We start from the raw sequence: 20,512 nt of genomic DNA, 5'->3' as shown, positions 1-20,512 counted from the left end.
TTACCATTGCAATGAAATGAATAAAATGCCTAGGATAAACCTACCTAATGGGACAAAAGATCTGTTCTTGTAAAACTATAAGATGTTGATGAAAGAAATCAAATATGACAAAACAGATGGAGAGATATATCATGCTCTTGGATTGGAAGGTTCAATATTGTGAAAATGACTATACTACCCAAAGCAATCTACAGACTCAATGCACTTGCTATAAAATTACCAATGACATTTTTTCACAGAATTAGGACAAGAAAATTTTACAATTTGTATGAAAATACAACAGCCCAGTATAGCCGATGCAATCTTGAGAAAGAAATACGTGGTTGGAGCAATCAGGCTCTCTGACTTCAGAGAATACTACAAACTACAGTAATTGAGATTGTATGGCACTGGCACAAAAACAGAAATATAGACCAATGGAACAAGACAGAAAGTCTAGAGATAAGCCTGGGCACCTGTGGGCACCTATGACAAAGCAGGCAAAGATACACAAAGGGAAAAATAGAGCCTCTTCAATAAGTGGTGCTGGGAAAACTGTACAGGTATATGTGAAAGAATGAAATTAGGACACTCCCTAACATCACACATAAAATAGACTCAAAATGTATTAAAGATCTATATGTAAGATGACACAGTAAAACTCTTAGAGAAAGACATAGAAAGGTCATTCTTTGACATAAACCACAGCAAAATCTTTTCTGACCCACCTCCTAGAGTAATGAAAATAAAAACAAAAGTAAACAATGAGACCTAATTAAATTTTAAAGCTTTTGCACAGCAAAGAAAACTATAAACCAGATGAAAGGAGAACCCTCAGAATGGGAGAAAATAACTGCAAATGAGGCAACTGACAAAGGGTTAATCTCCAAAATAAATAAGCAACTCATACAGCTCAGTATCACATAAACAAACAACCCAATCAAAGAAAAAAGGGCAGAAGACCTAAAAAGACATCTCTCCAAAGAAGACACACAGATGGCCAACAAACACATGAAAAGATGCTCAACATCACTAATTATTAGAGAAATACAAATCAAACCTACAATGAGGTACCACCTCACACCAGTGAGAATGCTGCTGCTGCTGCTAAGTTGCTTCAGTCGTGTCCGACTCTGTGCGACCCCATAGATGGCAGCCCACCAGGCTTTCCCATCCCTGGGATTCTCCAGGCAAGAACACTGGAGTGGGGTGCCATTTCCTTCTCCAATACATGAAAGTGAAAAGTGAAAGTGAAGTCACTCAGTCGTGTCCGACTCTTCGCGACCCCATGGTCTGCAACCTACCAGGCTCCTCAGTCCATGGGATTTTCCAGGCAAGAGTACTGGAGCGGGGTGCCATTGCCTTCTCCCCAGTGAGAATGACTATCACCAAAAAGTCTACAAACAAATGCTGGAGAGGATGTGGAGAAAAGGGAACCCTCTTGTACTCTTGGTGGCAATGCAAATTGATGCAGCCACTGTGGAGAAGAGCATGGAGGTTCCTTGGAAAACTAAAAATGTAATTACCATGACTGAGCAATCTCACTATTCCACATATACTCTAAGAAAACAATAACTCAAAAAGATACATGTATTTGTTTTGCCAAAAGTGTTTACTTCCATCTCAGGTTCAAAGGATTTGTTAACAAGATAAGCCACTTGCTATATGCAAATAAATAATACAAATATTTACTAGAGAACTACCTAGTCTACCTTCAATGTACTAACATTAAAAGAAAACAAGAAATAGAAACAGCAGAAGAGAGCAATAATACACAAGTCACCAAATTGGATTTGCCGACATCCAGACTTAAATAATGCTGGGAAGTCCCATGTGACAGCAGTCCGGAGTTCCAATTGGGAGAAGGTCCCAGGCAGTGCGTCCACTCCACGGGTGAGATCGGACTGCTGTCTTTCGAGCCCCTGCTTATAATCCCCAGGCCACAAACCAATATCGTTATTAGTTTGCGAGCAAAACTGCAGCTCTGGTATCATGTTAACTTTTATAATGCTGTTTGCTTTGTTTTGCAAATCTTGGAATGTTGCTAAGTCCAAGGAGTGGCTGGCCAGACCGCCTCCAGTGAGTGAAAGCGGCTCAGTCATGTCTGACTCTTTGCAACCCCTTGGACTATATCCTCCAGGCCAGAATACTAGAGTGGGTAGCCTTTCCCTTCTCCAGGGGATTTTCCCCACCCAGAGATCGAACCCAGGTCTCCCACATTGCAGGTGGATTCTTTACCAGCTGAGCCACAAGGGAAGACCTCCTCCAGGGGTGTAACAGATTCCAAGGTCCACTTCCTATCTGTTGTGCCTCCTATCTATCTACTGTGTCTCTCTTCCCAAACTCACAGCGGGTGTGGCTGACACATGCACAGCAGTAGGCAGGGCAGTGTCCAGGTAGGTCAGAAGCAAAATCAGAGGCCCGCTCTGCTCCTTTGCCTCTGAAGCCTCAACAAGACCACTTCTATTTTATTTCCCCAACAATATCCCAGTGTTCATTGCAGCATATTTACAATAGTCAGGACAAGGAAATGACCCAAATGTCCACTGACAGGTGAGAGGATAAAGAAGCTGTGGTGCATATATCCAGTGGAATGCTAGTCACTAAAAGGAACCAAGTAGGGTCATTTGTACAGACATGTGTGCACGCAGTGTCTGTCATATCAAGTGAAGTAAGTCAGAAAGAGGAAAACAAATATCATATATGAATCCATATGTGTGGAATCCAGAAAATGGTACAGATGAATCTATGTCCAGGGCAGGAAGAGAGGCGAATTTAGAGAAGAGGCATGTGGATACATGGGCTCAAACTGGGGAGGCCGAATCAGATTAGGATTGGAAAGAAGAGGGTGGGACAGACTGGGAGAATAGTATTGACATATATACACTACAATGTGTCAAATAATTAGTGGAAACCTGCTATAAAGCACAGAAAGCTCTGTCCTCTGTGATGACCTAGCTGGGTGGGATGAGGGTAGGAGTGGGAGCGAGGTCCAAGAAGAGGGGAATATATGTATACATATGGCTGATTCACTCCATTGTATAGCAGAAACAAATTACATTATAAAATTGTGAAGCAGTTATATTCCAATAAAAAATGGAAAAAAATCAAGCCGTTGATTTTAGATTCTCTCATTGTCTCTTCACCTTAGTAAATTGTTGGCAAAGATGCCATAAGACTCAGAACCGTTTTTAACTTCTACAAAGCAAAAGATGAGAGAGTAAGATTATGATAAATATCATTTAGCACCATAGATTTTCAAAAGATCAACTGCATGATATGATGTTAAATATAGTTGAATGTGGTCCCACATCTCTGCGCTGCTTTGCCAAGCTTCCGTCGGATGTGATTTGCAACAAGCAACATATTAAACCTCCATAAATAGTCATTATAATGTAAACACTGAACACGCCTTATTATAGCAGTGAAAGCAGCCTCTCCAAAATATATAAAACAGAAAACAAATCCTTGAATTTCATCTCAGGGCAGAAGGTGGATTTGAATTTGGAGACATGCCAAATGGTAATTTTGGGTACAAATATTTCAGACAAAGCTGATGTATTATGAGTAATAACAGCATATGTTAGTTTCTAAGTCAGTTTGCATATGTCACAGGAAGAACACCCAATTAGTATATGAGGCCATTTACACTTCAACAAACTTATTAACAGTAAAAAATAAGAGTATGTATAATCAAATTATACCTTCTATTTTAAATATACATAAAAATTTAATGCAAAAGCATCAACACAGGGAAAAATAGGATCTTGAATTAAATCATCAAACTGACTTCTTTTCTTTCTTTCTTCTTTTTCTTATTGTTTTATTTTCACATAGCTAGTTGCTATGGCTCTTGACAGTTCCCCTTTATCTAACTAAGCCTTGGAGGGTAAAAGAAGACAGTTGGCCTTTATGGTTTTCTGTGTCTGAATGCGCATGTCCCAAGGAGAGAAGGAGCTATGCAAGAAGCTATTAAGTCCCAGTGAGTGAGCATGTATGTGGATGGTCTGACTTATGTTCAACGAAACAGATGGCGTGTCCCAGAATTCCCTGAGCTGCCTCAGGCTTTTGCTGGTGTCAACCCTGTGGTAAATGGGTTTTCATAATGAATTTACTGTTAATTTTCACACACACACAAACCATTAGAATCACATTAAAGGGCTGACTAAATGCCATCAAGACTCTAAGCATGACTATCTTTTGTTCATTTGGAAGAAGCTCTGAAGAATCCAGAATCTCAAATCAATCATTCAAGACAGTTTGCAGAGAGGAGCAGGCCTCCCTGTGCTTGAAGAGGGACAAATTTTGGTGCGTTCCCAAATCCCACTCACAAGACCAAGTCTCCTAATTTTTGTCAGATAATCAGAGTTATGATCATTCCTCTCAATACCAAATACAGGGTATCTTATCAAACTAACTCGATTTTAAAATTGTTGTTTAATCATTTCTCTTTAAAAATAGGTCTTAATAAATAAATAAAGCAAAACTCTTTGGTTAAAGTACAAGCGAAAATGTTTTTGAGAAACAAATATTCCAAAGAGACTACCAGCTCTGTGCAGAATATCTGGAGGGTATGATAGCTTAATATAGATACTCTAAAGGTAAGCACAAAAAGCAAGAGGGTCATGGAGACTGACAGAAAGACAGACAGATGAGAGCATTATCAAAAGGAGACATTCAAAGTGAGACTGAGGCAGGAGATAGATGGGCTCCAGGCTAGGTACTTACAACTGGCCTCCTGTTCAAGTCTCCTGGGGTGAGAAGATGAGCTCCAGGCAGGACATTTATCACCAACCCTCTGTTTACATTTCCTGAGGCAAGAGACAAAGGACTCCAGGACTTCATATTTAGCACTGAAGTCCTGCCTATATTTTGAGATCTGTGCTTGTGTTTAGTCGCTCAGTCATGTCCAGTTCTTTGAGACCTCATGGACTGTAGCCCGCCAGGCTCCTCTGTCCATGGAGATTCTCCAAGCAAACCCACTCCAATATAAAAACCAGCAATAGCAATGGGGTGAATAACCAGACACTGGGCATTTTTATGGCAAGGACAGAGTGGGACTAAACCCTGTTGAAAGATCAAGAAGTCACACACTCCTCACCTTTAGAGCAAAAAGGACACTTCAGTTCAGTTCAGTTCAGTCGCTCAGTCGTGTCTGACTCTGCGACCCCATGAATCGCAGCACGCCAGGCCTCCTTGTCCATCACCAACTCCCGGAGTTCACTCAGACTCATGTCCATTGAGTCGGTGATGCCATCCAGCCATCTCATCCTCTGCCGTCCCCTTCTCCTCCTGCCCCCAATCCCTCCCAGCATCAGAGTCTTTTCCAGTGAGTCAACTCTTCGCATGAGGTGGCCAAAGTATTGGAGTTTCAGCTTTAGCATCATTCCTTCCAAAGAAATCCCAGGGCTGATCTCCTTCAGAATGGACTGGTTGGATCTCCTTCCAGTCCAAGGGTATCTCAAGGGTCTTCTCCAACACCACAGTTCAAAAGCATCAATTCTTTGGTGATCAGCTTTCTTCACAGTCCAACTCACATCCATACATGACCACTGGAAAAACCATAGCCTTGACTAGATGGACCTTTGTTGGCAAAGTAATGTCTCTGCTTTTTAATATGCTATCTAGGTTGGTCATAACTTTCTTCCAAGGAGTAAGCATCTTTTAATTTCATGGCTGAAATCACCATCAACAGTGATTTTGGAGCCCCCAAAAATAAAGTCTGATGCTGTTTCCACTGTTTCCCTATCTATTTCCCATGAGGTGATGGGGCCAGATACCATGATCTTCGTTTTCTGAATGTTGAGCTTTAAGCCAACTTTTTCACTCTCCACTTTCACGTTCATCAAGAGGCTTTTTAGTTCCTCTTCACTTTCTGCCATAAGGGTGGTGTCATCTGCATATCTGAGGTGATTGATATTTCTCCTGGCAATCTTGATTCCAGCTTGTGCTTCTTCCAGCCCAGTGTTTCTCATGATGTACTCTGCATATAAGTTAAATAAGCAGGATGACAATATACAGCCTTGATGTACTCCTTTTCCTATTTGGAACCAGTCTGTTGTTCCATGTCCAGTTCTAACTGTTGCTTCCTGACCTGCATATAGGTTTCTCAAGAGGCAGGTCAGGTGGTCTGGTACTCCCATCTCTTTCAGAATTTTCCACAGTTTATTGTGATCCACACAGTCAAAGGCTTTGGCATAGTCAATAAAGCAGAAATAGATGTTTTTCTGGAACTCTCTTGCTTTTTTCATGATCAGCAGATGTTGGCAATTTGATCTCTGGTTCCTCTGCCTTTTCTAAAACAGGGGACACTATGCATGCACAAAATCCTTCATGGGGTCAAAAAGGCAGGGGATGCCAGACATATAAGTTTTGCTATCCCCTGGAATAAGTCTCCACAGTGGGACTGATCTTAACTGAGTGGTGCATCACACCCTGGGGAGGGTCCAGAGGCAAATTAGCCATAGGAGTCAAAACAAAATGATTGGTCAGAAAGAAGACAAAGATCCGGAAGACTGCTCCTTTTTGTTGGGGGAGTGTGTAGTTTCCTTGGTTCTGTCTCATGGCGACAAAATTTTGAAGCGATGGCCGGATCAGTGGTACAGCCCTCGGGGGACCAGTGTTACAGCTCCGTGTTAGAGCTCAGTTTTATTTAGAAAGTAAAGGAAAATACACCCTCGAGGCATGAGGGCATGCTGACCCAAAAGACAAAGAGAAGAAAGGCCCCTGGCCCAATATTGGCTCTTCTTTCTATATGTTTTTCCTCCTCCCCCTGGGTCTGCCCTCTGTAATTTGGGGTAGCCAGGAGGGCTGTTTGTTTTACCTGAGGTCCTCATTCCAGTCCTCAGACCTCCCTTTGTTCTATTTTCATGGGCTTTTCCCTCCCTTGTCTTTTAGCCACTGCCATTCTGGACTCCTTTTCCCTATTCTAACTACCTATAACACTTTTAAAGGATTTAAACTTCCTAAAGGTGCCATTCTCTCTCTAAGTTCCATGCATCTTTCCGCATGTACTTTTCTTTTTCAATAATCTTTACTTTTCTCTTTACCTTCTACCTCCTCACCTGAACTCTTTCTTGACAAAGCAGGCATAAATGAGGGGCCCTCAGAGCTGGTCTCTGTGGGCCAGTTATTAGGGCTTCCGGTCTGGGAACTAAGACCTTGCTTCTAGCCTCTGCTCACTTCTGCGTATGACCAAAATCAAGAGAAACTGTTTTCAGAAAATTGCAAAGCTACTAGGACTGCTAAAAATAACAGCTACAATTAATTCTGTTGATTGAGCACCCATTATGTTTCAAGCACTCTCCTAGATGGTTTTCATGCATTATCTTGTCTCTTTCTCATAAAAATGTCAAGAATAAAAGCTAAAAGCATTTGTAAATACTTCCTTCATGCCAGGTTCTGTCCTCACCCCCATACTATCACCCTCAAGCCATGTTACGGTCCTTTCAGCATTTTAACACTTGTGTTCTTTCATGCCGCTGAGTTTTCCTGTTTTAGAGTCATCTTGTGTCAGCTTCACCCACCCTGGACTTTTTTTTTTGGTAACTCCTGCTTCTCCACAAATTTTCACTTAAAAATCATCTCTTCTGAGAAGTGTTAGGTTCGCAACTGTCTCAATCAATTGCTCCTCTCTCCTCCTCCTTCCCAGCTGTGTTCTTCTCTACCATGGTGATAACTTGTTTCGTTCCTAAGGCACTTTCAAGCGTTGGTTATTTTTGTCTCTTCTTTACTATAATAAAGGTCAGATTCCAGCTCCTTTTCAGTCCCCAGTCAATACACAACACATAACAAGGAACCTGGCCCATGACTGGTGTGCTTAATAACCACTCATTAGATGAAACAATGTTCTAAATGCCTTGTATTAATTCTCTCATTTAATGAATAATCTTCCTGTGAGTTTACTGAGGACAATGTGCCCATGATCACACAGCTAATAAATGCCTATGGTAAAATCCAAAGCCAACCAATTCTGTAGGACTTCAGACCATCGTCTTATCCACTATATGCTCATTTGACAAACTCACAGATTCATAACATCAGTTTGGTATAGATACTTAGAATTGTTTGTGATTTTTAAAAGGATCTTTCACAATTTTGACCAATACGCAATCCTTTTCAGTGTCTCTTTAGAGCTACTTCTCTCAAGTGTTCATCATCTATATTCAGCTTAGTAGCTCTCCAGCAACTTGGAGTAAAGTAGATCAAGAAAGGAAAAGGCAAGACACATGCTTCCACCATATATATAGCTCCTGCTATATACAAGCCCAGGGCATAAAACTCTCACTCTGTTTTAACACCTCAGTATGAGTTAAAGCTGCGTGAATGATAGCAGTTGGTTAGATGGAGCTTTGGTTAGAATTTAAAAGGAATCATTGCTGTATTTTACTGAGGCTTCTAACTTAAGCTAATAAAGATATATGGATTGTTTTTAAAAGAGAAAGCAATGAAGTTTCTGCTATGGGTTGAATTGGGCCCCCCCTACCCTTTGATTTATATATTGAAGCTCTAACTTCCAACGGGATGATAAGGTGTTTAGGAGTTAATTAAGCTTTGTTGTTGTTATTGTTCAGTCCCTCAGTTGTGTTTGACTCTCTGCAACCCTATGGACTGCAGCACGCCAGGCTTCTCTATCCTTCACTATCTTCTGGAGTTTGCTCAAACTCATGTCCATTGAGTTGATGATGCCATCCAACCATCTCATCCTCTGTCTCCCCCTTCTCCTCTTGCCCTCAAATTAAGTTTAGATGTGGATCCCTCATTAGAATGGAGACCTCAGGATGGAATTTGTGCCTTTATAAAAAGAGACCTCACAGGGCTTGCTTCCTCTCTGTCTCCAACGGAAGGCACCAAGGAAAGGCCACGTGAGGACACAGCAAGAAGGCAGATACCAAAAGCCTAAAAAATGGAACGTTTCCTGCCATTAACAGTAAACAAAGGATGCCACAGTCATCAAAGTTTGCAGCCCTCCTACATGAGCTGGTGAACTCTGAGGAAAGGCAGGGAGAAAAAGAATATCTGATGTCACCCCCTACTGTGAACCCTGAGGAAACTCAGGATGTGATAATAAAGATACTGGCCCCAGATAGCTGAGATGAATTAAAAAAAAAAAAAAAAAAAGATTTCAGTGGGCCCAGACTCTTGCATCTTCCCATACATAGAAAAGCCCTGAATTTCCTAACTTGAGATATCTGGTTTTCTTTAACAATAATCTTATGACATTCCTGACCACTTCCCCTTTGTTACAAAATTCCCATGTGTCCTAGCTCCTCTCTTCACCTCCTTGGAGCAGTCTCTGAGAGCTATTTGAGTTGCTGTTACCCAGGCTACAGCCCTGGTTTTGCCCCAAATAAAACTACTCAGAACTCTCACATTGAGCCTTTTTTTTTTTTTTTTTAACACATCCAAGGAGAGAGCTCTCACCTGATACTGATCCTCTGTCACTTTGACTTCAAACTTTCAGTCTCCACAACTCTGAGAAACAAATGCCTATTGTTTAAGCTACCCCAACGGTGGTGCTTTGTTAATGGTAGCCCAAGTTGACTGGGACAGTTTGCTCTGCCAAAAGCAAAACCCTATATAGTGTGAATACTCCTATCGCTTCTCATACATCACCTCTTCGTGATTTTAGGTCATGTCCTTATGTTGCTATCTTCTCATAGTCATTCAATTCAGTTCAGTCATTCAGTCGTGTCCAACTCTTTATGACCCCATGGACAGAAGGCTTCCCTGTCCATCACTAACTCCCGGAGTTTGCTCAAACTCATGTCCATCAAGTCAGTGATGCCATCCAACATCTCATCCTCTGTCGTCCCCTTCTCCTCCTGCCTTCAGTCTTTCCCAGCATCAGGGTTTTTTCCAATGAGTCAGCTCTTCGCATCAGATGGCCAAAGTATTGGAGCTTCACTTTCAGCATCAGTCCTTCTAATGAATATTCAGAACTGATTTCCTTTAGGATTGACTGGTCTGATTTCCTTGCAGTCCAAGGGACATTCAAGAATCTTCACAAACACCACCGTTCAAGAGCATCAATTCCTCAGTGCTCAGTTTTCTTTATGGTCCAACTCTCACATCCATACATGATTACTGGAAAAACCAGAGCTTTGACTAGATGGACCTTTGCTGGCAAAGCAATGTCTCTGCTTTTAAATATGCTGTCTAGGTTTGTCATAGCTTTTCTTCCAAGGAGCGACCATCTTTTAATTTCATGGCTGCAGTCACCATCTGCAGTGATCTTGAATAGTCATTGACCTTTGGGATACTGGGGAAATTTTAAAAAATAGAGACCACTTGCATATTGGCTTCTAAATATTTGGTGACATAGCACTTCCCATATTACTGGATCTGAGCATTTTATATGATAGGCAAAAATTATATAAAAAGTTTTCACAAAACCTTTGGTGGTTGGTGGTTTAGTTGCTAAGTCATGTCTGACTCTTGTGACCCCATGGACTGTAGCCTGCCAGGCTCCTCTGTCCATGGGATTTTCCAGGCAAAAATACTGGAGTGGGTTGTCATTCCCTTCTCAAGGGGCTCTTCCCGACCCAGGAATAGAACCCTGGTCTCCTGCATTGCAGGAAGATTCTTTACCGACTGAGCTACAAGGGAAGCTTTGTAATATTATGTCATATTTTTCTTACAATCTCATCTTTATATTTATATGAAAAATCAGAAGAGACTATGATAGTCTAAAACTTTTATCTCTGAATGTCATTGTGGTTTGAAAACTAATGATTTTAAGCTGTGTAACTTCTTAACTTAAACAAAGTATCCCCAAGCATAAACTACACTAAAGGGGAAAAAGCACAAACTAAAGCAAAATTGTGTATGAATCCACCTATTTTCCCTTAGAATAAATAGATACATATAAAGATAAATACAGAGAAGAAAATGTGGATATTCCTAGAGTTTTCAAAGAATGTTCATATCCTTGGTTATCTTAACCAGAATTTAAGAAGAAGAACTTTGAGGAAAACCTTCTATATCATAGAGTTGCTTTTGGCTTCAAATTACTATAATAATTTGAAGGAGGCAAGCCAAAACTGATCATTTATATTTTACCCCTAAACATTTTAGACACTCTATGGCTTAACCTTTCTCCATTTTGTCAGCTCCATCTTAGGCCCCACTCCCTTCTAGATGACTGAGCCTCAGCCTCATAAGAAATGTGTCCAAGACCTATGTTTCCTTCGACCTTTACCCTGCCTTCATCTGATATGAAAACTGGAAGAATGCCTTTTGCTGATGCAGACAGTGGCCATGAGATCCCTGGCAGGTACAGATGTGTTTCTCCCTCATGGTTGGACCCTACTTTTAGCTTTGACCCCTTTAAATCCTCCTGTACCCCTTTCCGCACAGAGTGCAGCTGCAAGAGCCTATGGACCATCATCATCCCAATCCTGCCCACATTTAATGGCCCACAATAATCTTTACAATTGCATTTTATAGAGCTGCCTAATTTTTTTTTTTGGCCTCAAATTTTCTTCTCAATTCAGAGGGTATTCTTCAATATTTTCACCTTCCAACACTCCTATAAGATGAATCAATCCAGTGTACCTTATAACCTAGAAATATATTTAGTTCTTTACATCCTCAGTTTATCACCTTATCACTTTAAATATTGATTTTGTCTCTTCTTTATCTTCAATATTTTCAAGATGAAGAAAAGAATAACCTCTGGACATGTTATATTGTTTTTAAAACAGTGGCTTGAATAAGTTTTTTCCTTTTTTTTCAATTTGCTTCTCCTTAATTTGACTTTCCACCCCTACTCATGGAAAGAAAGAGGATGCAATATGAATATCCTAACCAAAGAATTTTGCTAATAAGTTCATGGAACAGGCCATGTATGGCTGTTAGCATAAATGATGCCATCTTGGGTCCTTACAGTTTCTCCTGTATTTTCACTGACTCTACCCAGGACGGCAGTATGAGTAAATCACTCTGTCATCACGGGCTTTGCAGTTAATATATATTGTTTATTAATCATTAGGGTCAAGTAGCCTCTATGTTCTATTAGTCCCCAAACAGTGATAAAAACTTTGCTGATGCATTCCCAGTGCACCGAGACTAGTTATCCATTCAGAAACTTTGACATAGGGATGCACATTCTGTTTTGAAGCACCTACACCCACACCTGAGATTAACTATAAAATTATCCCAATGGCCCTTCATTGGTGTCTTTCTCTTAAGGAAAGGGCAAGTTGAACTTAGCAACAAAGTTTCAGTTTGAAAACAGAATGTAAAGGAAATATAGGAAAGAATTGCTTGGTTGAAATATGAAACTGATTCGCATTGCCATGCTGTAGAAGATTCTCAAGGTAAGAAATGATCTTAAGACAATTATCTACTTAAATATGTGTTATAAAATCCTTTGTTAAGATCTCAGAAAGACTTAAGATGGTGGTTAGTTGACCCCTGTGAAAGTGGAATATCTCCTGTCATGTCAGTAAACAAGAATGTCACAGCCATCCGCAGTTTCAATTTTGTGAACTTCTGAGCATGAAGGGCCCCCAAAGGGAAAACAATGCCTGCCATCCAGCAACTGTCTGATACCTCACTTCTCCCCCACTACAGTGAGTGCTGAGGAGCTGCAGGGGACGTGAGACATGAAAAAACAAGATGCTGGCCCCAGAGAGCTGAGATGCGTATAAAAGAAATGATTTCAGTGAGCCCAGATGCTTGCATCTTCCCGTATATAGAAGAGCCGCTAAATTCCATAATATATCTGGTTTTCCTTCATTAACATAATCTTTGATGCTCAGACTGCCTGCCTCCCCTTTTGTTACAAACCTCTATCTGTCCTGACTCCTTGCCCTGCCTCCTTGGAGTACTTCCTCAGAGCTACCTGAGATGCTGCCTCCCAGGACTGAAGTCCTAAACATTTCCACCAAATAAAACACTCTGTACTTCCAGGTTACAACTATATTTTTCAGTCAACACCCCTAATCAGTCAAAAAGGTTTCTAAAAATTAAGTGTCTTCCAACAACATATTTATGTGTTCAAAGTAGATAGAGATCTGTTCTGAAAAGAATTATGTATATCACTTTTGGGGCATGGCATTACTTTGCCAACAAAGGTTCGTCTAGTCAAGGCTATGGTTTTTCCTGTGGTCATGTATGGATGTGAGAGTTGGACTGTGAAGAAGGCTGAGTGCCAAAGAATTGATGCTTTTGAACTGTGATGTTGGAGAAGACTCTTGAGAGTCCCTTGGACTGCAAGGAGATCCAACCAGTCCATTCGGAAGGAGATCAGCCCTGGGATTTCTTTGGAAGGAATGATGCTAAAGCTGAAACTCCAGTACTTTGGCTACCTGATGTGAAGAATTGACTCATTGGAAAAGACTCAGATGCTGGGAGGGATTGGGGGCAGGAGGAGAAGGGGATGACAGAGGATGAGATGGCTGGATGGCATCACTGACTCGATGGACATGAGTCTGAGTGAACTCCGGGAGTTGGTGATGGACAGGGAGGCCTGGCGTGCTGCAATTCATGGGGTCGCAAAGAGTCAGACACGACTGAGCGACTGATCTGATCTGATCTGATCTGATCAACCCCAATAAGATTCATAATAATTTGAAGAGAATGATACTGATGCAAACACTACTCCTCGGACCAAAAGGACTTTAACTTTCTATGAAATGGAGAGCAGGCTGAGGCAGCCAGTCAGCTGAAAACCAGTTATTGCTATAAAAACAGAAGACTTCTTAGAGAGCAAAAGCAAAGTCAAGATCCAAGAACAAAGGATTTGAGAATTACTCCCAGGCTCCAATACTTTGGCCACTTGATGCAAAGAGTTGACTCCTTGGAAAAGACCCTGATGCTGGGGAAAATAGAAAGCAGAAAGAGAAGGGGACAACAGAGGATGAGATGGTTGGATGGCATCACTGACTCAATGGACATGAGTTTGAGCAAACTCCGGGAGATCGTGAAGGACAGGGAATCCTGGCACGCTGCAGTCCATTGGTCACAAGGAGTCAGAATGGACAACTGAACAACAACCCAGGCTGCAGAACTTGAACCTAATTAGGGAACCTGCTTTGGCCCCAGAGAAGGGAAAGCTGGTGATATGTACCCAACTGCCTTTCAAAATTACTAGAAAATCATAACTGACATATGTGTTCCACTCAGTCTCTTTTTCTTAAATATATAGTTCTTTTCATTTTAGAGTACTTTTATGTATTTATCGGAAAGCTGGAAGAATAATACAGAGAATCCTCATATACCCCTCATCCACTCTCCCAAACCATGAATGGCTTGTATAACCATGAAGCATTTGTCACAACTAAGGAAAGAATATTGCATTGACAATATAGTAATATAGTAGTTGGACTTCCTGGTGGCTCAGCTGGTAAAGAATCCGCCTGCAATGCAGGAGACCTGGGTTCCATCACTGGGTTGGGAAGATCCCCTGGAGAAGGGAACAGCTACCCTCTCCAGTATTCTGGCCTGGAGAATCCCATGGAATATATAGTCCATGGGGTCGCAAACAGTTGGACACAACCGAGTGACTTTCACTTTCTTCACTTTTTCACTTTCAATATAGTAGTTACATTACTAATAATGAAACTCTACAGTGTATTTTGATTGTACTATTTCTTCCACCGTCCTAATATTCTGTTTCAGGATATGTTGCAAGATAATCATGGTGCATTCAGTCATTACAACTCTTAAGTTTCCTCTGGTATGAAGGTATCTTAGTCTTTTATTTGACAGTTGTGAGGTGTACTGGCCGGGTATATTGAAGACAAACTAGGGCATTTGACCCTCAAATTAAAGTTTCTTTGTCTTTTTAATGGCTTAGAATCAGTCATTTTCCAAGGAGCTCTGGTTCCTTCTATTGCTTAATGGAATTAGAAAGCAAGATCTAGGTGTTGAATATGCCTATGGCTCCACTCGTAAGTTTTGAACTGGAGTGTCTATTATGGTTACTCTGCCCCTCTCTTACCATTGTATAATGAATGTGAGACTGGAAGACAACCTTGTTTCTGACTCCCAGCTCTTATCAAAAGGAGCTGACCTGAGGAACTGAACCTGAGAAACTCACCCAAACCGAACCAGAGACTAGTTATGAGATCCTGGACTAACGCTATAATAGGGATGAGAATTTGGAAGCCTTGGTTGTGGGTAAGCACGTTTTGCATGTTGAAGAATAATTTGTGTAATCAGAAGTGGACTCTGATACATTGTTTGATGGCTAAAAAGTTGTGTACATTCCTTTGCAAAGCGGCTCCGCAGCTTGTCCCATACAGAGATGGAGTTTGTTTCTCTTCTCTTAAAATGGAGCTAGCCTTGTAGTGTTAAAAATGTGGTGGAAGTGACATGTTTAAGTTTCTGATCATGAGCCTTAAGAGACCTTGCAACTGCTGCCTTCATTCTCTCGGATCTTAAGACTTCTAGGTTTGTGAAGAAGCCCAGCCCTCAGCTAACTCACCAACTGAACACAACATAAGTGAACCCAGGGGAGCCCAGCAGAATCCAGCCAACAAACAGAATCATGAGAAGATAAACCACTATGTTTTGGAGTGAGTTTGTTAGGAAGAAATGGATAATTAACAGTACAACTGACTGACAAAAAGATATTTCTATTGATCCAATATGTCCTACCTGTAAGTTCCACTAACCCTAGTCCCAGGTTTTGGTAGGCAATAAAACATAGTAAATTGTAATAGTAAGTTAATATCTTAATTTTCTCTTCATATTATAGTATTTTATTGATGACATATGGAATTAATGCTTTATTGGGAAAGAGAGTTTTATCAGTAAAAATTTTGAGAACTGTCACAAATTGGCAAAGTATTTGGAGAACTGAAACCTCTGATCCCCCCTCAGATGGCATCTTACAGATACCTACTTACTCCACCTGAAACTAGAAATTAGTTCTCTGGAGTCAAGATTAGTACGCTGCAGTGTAATTGTTACTGGAAACTGGCGGGCTTACATTTTTCAATAGAGAGAGTAACTTTTTCATGAAGAAATTTCTATTTAATATCCCCAGAATTATTTCAAATCACTGACATTTTTATTCTTTCCTAAACACACTGGTCTTCTGAGTCCCTTGAAGGGACTTCTTTTCCTTAGTTGATTCCTAGGTTTTTAATATCCTTATATAGTGTTAATTTTGATTGACATCACTTCATTCATCCCTTCAACAAACACATTAAACATAACATTCAATGAACCAGGAACACAGTGATTACTATACAGCTGATGCCTTACCTTAAAAGCATATAAATGAACAATTATGATGAAATACTGTCAGTGTAACCATAGAGGAAGGAATGAGTAGTCATCTAATGTAAACTGGGTGAATTGTAAAAAAGACTTAAGACTCCATCATGTGACTACTGCTGACAGTTTTTAAGCCAAACACCTCTCGCCCTTTTGCCCCACATCTGGGCAAACTTACAAGGAGGCTTGAGTGCTTCCTCCTTTGTTATGGATAGTTCAAGAACATTTTCCCTGAAAAAGTGAAAGTGAAAGTTGCTCAGTCATGTCCGATTCCTAAGACCCCATGGACTGTAGCCCACCAGGCTCTTCTGTCCATGGAGTTCTCCAGGCAGGAATACTGGAGTGGGTTGCCATTTCCTTCTCCAGGGGATCTTCCCAACCCAGGGATGGAACCTGCATCACTTATGTCTCCTGCATTGGCAGGCAAGTTCTTTACCACTAGCACCACCCTGACCATACCCCCCTAAATTCCATAAAAATCTCAAACTCACCTCCTTCCCTTGACCTCTCAAATCATTTTTTTAACCAGAGTAAGAGGCTTGCCCTGCTACCCACAGAAAGCTGATTATGTAAGTAACAAACATTTTCAAAACGTCCTGGTGTCTATGTCTCACCATCAGTCTCAAACCAAATTTTGAGTAAGTGTAGCTATCTTGTGACCACAAACAGGTGATCATAAAAGATAGCCTGGGTGATATTTGAATGGCATTTTAAACTGTGTGTACTAAGCATGTGGGATTATAATTCTTTCTTTTACTTGTTTATGTCTTGCCCAGAGTTATCTAATATCATGTGTGTGTGTGTGTGTGTGTGTATGTGTGTGTGCATGTGTGCACTTAGTCACTTCAGTCATGTTGGACTCACGATCCTATGGGCTGTAGCCCGCCAGGCTCTTCTGTCCATGGGATTCTCCAGGCAAGAATACTGAAGTGGGTTACCATGCCCTTCTCCAGTGGATCTTCCTGACCCAGGATCAAACCCATGTCTCTTATGTCTCCTGCATTGGTAGGCGGGTTCTTTACCACTAGCGCCACCTGGCAAGCCCTTCTAATACCTTAAAGGTAAAAAACTACTCATTCTTGTATCCATATCAACCAGCATGGTATGTGGAATGCAATACATATTCAAATACTTTTTGAACACATGAATGATTTCTTTAAAAAAAAAAAGAAATTAAAAAGGATTGTGAAATTTGTGAGTACAAATACATACTTTATTAATTTTTGGATCTCCTGAACATTTAATGCAATTAAATCCATTACCCATAGAAAGAAAATCAACTTAAAAAGTGGATAAAGAATATACTGCAGTAAGAATATTCTAGAAAAATTAAACCTGAAGATATAAATTCACACAGCTGGTAGTGATTCATAATTGAACATCATTTTCTCTGTAGTTACGGTGGTTTATATCAGCCCCATTCCCAAACTAAAAATAGCTGAGTAATATAACTACTGCCACCATCACTGTATCCTAGCTCCGTACGTGCAGAATGAAAGATTTTAACTACAGTTCACTCTGGTAGCATTTCACAGGAAATTTCAATGAAGGGGCTGAAAGAAAATAATTACCCAAGGAGCCTTAGGCTTGAAGAGAAATCTCTCTTTATGAAGTGTTTCTAAAGGAAATGTGTGAGGAGCAACTTGGAGGATGAGACTGTTTTCTTCTATGACTACGTGAATATCTTTCAGAAACAGTATAAATTTGTGAAACAAGGAAGAAACTGAAATTTTCCATGATGAAAGAGACTAAATACAAATTTCCAGTCTTAGGAAATCCACCCAAGAGTAAACGAAAAGGGACAGTGTGTTTCAGATACTTTCGGACTCTGACAAACCCATGTTGATCAAAAGTTATGGTGAACTTGACGTGGTGCTTTGCCATGTTACACTCGGTTCCGGCTACTGAAGAATAGCACTGTACATCCAGTATACACCCACAACACCCTGTGACCGTCGCACAAGCCCAAATAAAGCAAATGATGAACACATGTGTGCCAAAGCCTCAGAGTACAGGGCTTTTTTCAAATACTAAATAAAGCCTTGTGACTGTGATTCCAAACTGTAGTATATAAAATGAAAGTGAATGATTGTTTTAAAATTCTTATTCTAAGTTCACCCCAAAGAAATTCTGATCCTCTAGGTTTGGGGTGGAGTACGTAAATCTACGTACGTGGAAAACATCCACAGTGATTCTTGTGCAGATATTGTAAGGATCACACTTCAACCAAGATTTAGGAGAGACCTGGCACCATCATTTGCTTGGTTTTAACTGATTAAACCCCTACTCTGGTGAGACTCACACTACTTTAATCTTTCCATTGGCAGAGTGGAAAGGAAGGATTGAAAAACTAGGTTCACGCAAGATAAAAGTTGTATGCCGATTCTGTTTTTGGCAGTTACACTGCTTCTGTTAAATTTTAATTCCAGAGCCAAAGCAAAAGGCATGGGTCCAAGCGCCAAGAAAAGCTGGTATATGGGAAGAATTGTGTTTGACTTCATGAACACCAGTTAGTTCCACCATGTCTGTGTCTTTGGAGTGGGTGATGAGGGGAGGGCCCTGGTCATCCATGCATGCTTAAGGCACATTGCTCAGCCTGTATCCCCAAACCACATCACCATTCTCATCCTGCCCTCAGCAGCACCCTGAACTCCAAAAGAGAGTTCTAACCAATCTTCCAGGTGGTGCTAGCAACCAATCTTCATCACAATTTATCCTGTGCTTTGTTTTCTCTGGCCCTTGATGACAACATCATGTGCGTGCGTCAGTCGCTCAGTCGTGTCCGACTCTTTGCGACCCCATGGACTGTAGCCTGCCAGTCTCCTCTGTCCAGGGAATTCTCCAGGCAAAAATACTGGAGTGAGCTGCCATTCCCTTCTCCAGGGGATCTCCAGACCCAGGGACTGAACACAGGTCTCCTGCACTGCAGACAGATGCTTCACCATCTGAGCCACCAGAGAAGCCCAACAATGGCATAAGCTTATTGAATGAATTAGCTTTTTCCAAGACTAACACAGTGCCTTGCAGGGCTTCCATGTATTCTTCCTTTCTTAAAGTATTTACTTCACCCTAAATAAGTGCTGCAGTCCATGGGGCTGCAAAGAGTCAGACATGACTGAGCGACTGAACAACAGCAACAAGTGTTAATGCTGAGAGTCTCAGGCCTCGTAAAAGAATAATATTATAAAATAATTAGCCTCCAATTAAAACAAATAAATTAATTTAATAAACGAATAATGAAGCATATATTTGGACTCAGAAGATAGCTAGAAATTCCTAAAATCATAGGGTTAGTCTTCCTACCTGACTTTCTCCTCATCTTCTCACTACCTGCCTTTACCCTGTTTTCCTTCTCCCCCAAAGCCATCCAGTGGCCAGGCACTGCGTTCACTGCCCTCCCTTCCTCACACTCTCTCAGGCTTCATTAGCCTGAGGAAAGGCACCTTTATTTAAGCAATAGATCTCTTACTATTAATACAAATTTACGAAAACAGGGAGCAGGTAAGCTTGAGAACTCTGTAGGACATAAATCAAGGTGAAAGGAAGTGTGGAGATAGGGGTGTTAAATATGGAAGTTGAGGCAAACAGACTCTAGTCTAGAAGAATCTGCCTTTCCTTACTTTTCTGCCCTCACAAGGCCATAAACCGCTTCAAAACCAAGAAGGGGAAAACGGCAGCTCTAGTAGCAAAGGAGATAAAGACACAGTTCTAGCTTTTTTTAATTGAATCATTTTATTTTTTAATGCAACAATTGTTCTTGTTAAGTATAAATTCTCACTAGACTTATTTATTAGCCAATTTCTAAATGTGGCCATAAAAATACAAGGTACCAAATAGGAAAAAAATAAAAGTACTAAAAAGCCTTCTATACTTGGTGGAGAGAATGGACTTTATTATTAAGGACAGAAAGGAAGTAAGTTTGACCAAAATGACCTTCCTAGTGTGGAATCAGTAGAAAATGAGTGAGGATTTTTACATAATGAGCACCCTGAAAGCCATCATTTCACAGCACTTAGTTCATTTGTGCAGGAACCTACTATTCTTTTCTTTTTAGTAAACAAAAAACAAACAAAAACGTGGAAAGCTCTCAGTGCGGTTAGCATCAGGACTCTGTTCTGCGTCTGTCTCTGTGACAGCTGGTAGAATTAAGCACATCTCTGTTGTTATTTTCTTTAAAACAATATGACAGTTAAAGGAAAGCTAACTAATTCAGTTCTGTCTTTATAACAGGATGGCTAATCCTTAGAAACCATCACCAGAATATAATGTCTCAGCTTTCGAATAGCCATTGGTATATTGCAAA

This window comes from Bos mutus, chromosome 14 (genome assembly GCF_027580195.1).
Source record: "Bos mutus isolate GX-2022 chromosome 14, NWIPB_WYAK_1.1, whole genome shotgun sequence".
NCBI classification, from domain to species: domain Eukaryota; kingdom Metazoa; phylum Chordata; class Mammalia; order Artiodactyla; family Bovidae; genus Bos; species Bos mutus.
The sequence above is the reverse complement of the archived record's forward strand: the minus strand, read 5'-3'. Positions refer to the sequence as shown.